The sequence below is a fragment of the Microcaecilia unicolor genome, chromosome 8 (genome assembly GCF_901765095.1).
Source record: "Microcaecilia unicolor chromosome 8, aMicUni1.1, whole genome shotgun sequence".
Lineage (NCBI taxonomy): Eukaryota > Metazoa > Chordata > Amphibia > Gymnophiona > Siphonopidae > Microcaecilia > Microcaecilia unicolor.
Window position 1 is genome coordinate 159,237,921 of NC_044038.1, and position 2,571 is coordinate 159,240,491.

A 2,571-nucleotide genomic window follows, 5' to 3' on the forward strand; every position below is an offset into this window, starting at 1 on the left:
GCGGCCAGACTCATATTTGGAAAATCAAAAATACGAAAGTGCAAAACCCTTACGAGAGAAGCTACACTGGCTCCCACTCAAAGAACGTATCACATTCAAAATATGTATTCTAGTACACAAAATCATCCATGGCGATGCCCCAGCCTACATGTCAGATTTGATAGACCTACCACCCAGGAATGCTAAAAAATCATCTCACACATTCCTTAATCTTCATTTCCCTAACTGCAAAGGTCTAAAATACAAATTAATGCACTCATCAACCTTTTCCTGTATGAGCTCCCAATTCTGGAATGCATTGCCATGTACCCTAAAAGCGACCTATGAACTGACCAACTTCCGCAAACTACTAAAGACTCATCTCTTCGACAAGACATACAACTAAGACCAAATCATGTGAAACTCCTACATATTTCCAGAAATGTTAATAATGCCTTCTATTATATTACTATCACATATTCCATTACCATGCAATCCAACATTCTTCTGTAACAAAGTGCCTATTCTCTTCTGATTTCCATCATCCATGATGTTTTGTAAGCCACATTGCACCTGCAAAGAGGTGGGAAAATGTGGGATACAAGTACAATAAATAAAAATAAATAAATAAATACAAAGGAATCCTGTTTAGAAGGAATGGATCTACAGAATCTTAGCGGAGATTGGGTGGCAATGCCGGTAATTAGGAAGCAAAACCAATGTTGGGCAGACTTCTACAGTCTACGCCATGATCGTGACTGAATAGATAGGGATTGGCTTGAGTATAAATTTTAAGGGGCTTTGAAGTTAGCTTCAGAACTTTTAGTACAAGAAGAGTGCTGGGCAGACTTCTACAGTCTGTGCCCTGAGAATGACAAGGACAAATCAAACTCGAGTATACATATAAAGTATCACATACAACGTAAAATGAGTTTATCTTGTTGGGCTGACTGGATGGACTGTTCAGGTCTTTATCTGTCATCATTTACTATATTACTATCAGGGGCATTTTCGAAAGGGAAGGGTGCCCATCTTCCGACACAAATCGGGAGATGGTCGTCCATCTCTCAGGGTCGCCCAAATCAACAGAATCGAAAGCCGATTTTGGGCGCCCTCAACTGCAGTCCGTCGGGGGGACGACCAAAGTTCACAGGTGTGTGTCGCAGGCATAGTGAAGGCGGGAGGGCGTGCTTAACGCATGGGCGTCCTCGGCCGATAATGGAAAAAAGAAGGGCGTCCCTGACGAATATTTGGTCGACTTTACTTGGTCCATTTTTTTTCATGACCAAGCCTCAAAAAGGTGCCCAAACTGACCAGATGACCACCGGAGGGAATTGGGGATGACCTCCCCTTACTCCCCCAGTGGTCACCAACCCCCACCCACCCTAAAAAAAATTTTTTTGCCAGCCTCTATGCCAGCCTCAAATGTCATACCCAGCTTCCTGACAGTAGTATGCAGGTCCCTGGAGCAGTTTTAGTGGGTGCAGTGTACTTCAGGCAGGCGGACCCAGGCCCATCCCCCCCACCTGTTACACTTGTGCTGGTAAATGTGAGCCCTTCAAAAACCACCCACTGTACCCACATGTAGGTGCCCCTCTTCACCCCTTAGGGCTATGGTAGTGGTGTACAGTTGTGGGGAGTGGGTTTTGGGTTTTTTGGGGGAGGCTCAGCACCAAAGGTAGCAATTTGTGAAGTCCACTGCAGTGCCCCCTAGGGTGCCCGGTTAGTGTCCTGGCATGTCAGGGGGACCAGTGCACTACGAATGCTGGCTCTTCCCACGACCAAATGCCTTGAATTTGGTCGTTTTTGAGATGTGCGTCTTCGGTTTCCATTATGGCCGAAAAACGGGGATGACCATCTCTAAGGTTGACCATCTCAACATTTAGGTTGACCATCTCTAAGGTCAACCTAAATGTTGAGATTTGGGCGTCCCCGACCGTATTATCAAAACGAAAGATGGACGCCCATCTTGTTTCGATAATAGCGGTTTCCCCCTTTGGCGGGACGTCCTTAGAGATGGGCGCCCTTAGAGATGGGCGTCCCCGTTTGATTATGCCCCTCCGCGTAAGGCAGCTTAGGGGTCAATATTCAAAATGATTTCTGCAAGCAGGAGCAGCTCCTGCCCAGTTGAGTCACGTTCTGTGGGCCAGCTACCGATATTCAGTGGCGTATAACCGGGCAGTGCTGATGAATATTGACACTAACCAGCCGTGTTTTAGGGGTAGAGAGGAACCAGCAGTTATGCAGGTGCTGGCAATATTTACTGCTGGTGCCCACATAGCTAACTGGGCATATAGGACTGCACAAAAAGCAGTCCTATGCCCACTTAACTATGCAGGTGCTGGCAGTAAATATCAGCTGGCACCCATATAACTTCAGTAGCGGCCTGAAGTGTTCCGGTCTTCCCTCTCTCCTTCCCATCCCCAAGAATATGAATAGGCTTCCCTTCTAGATCACCCTCCCTCCCACCTCCCTGGAATATCAGCAGACACCCCCCCCCCCCCAAGAGCCTACCTACCTGATCCCTGGTGGTCTAGTGGAGAATGGGCAGAAGTATTGCCCACTCACTACTGCCCATTGCAGTTGCCCCTT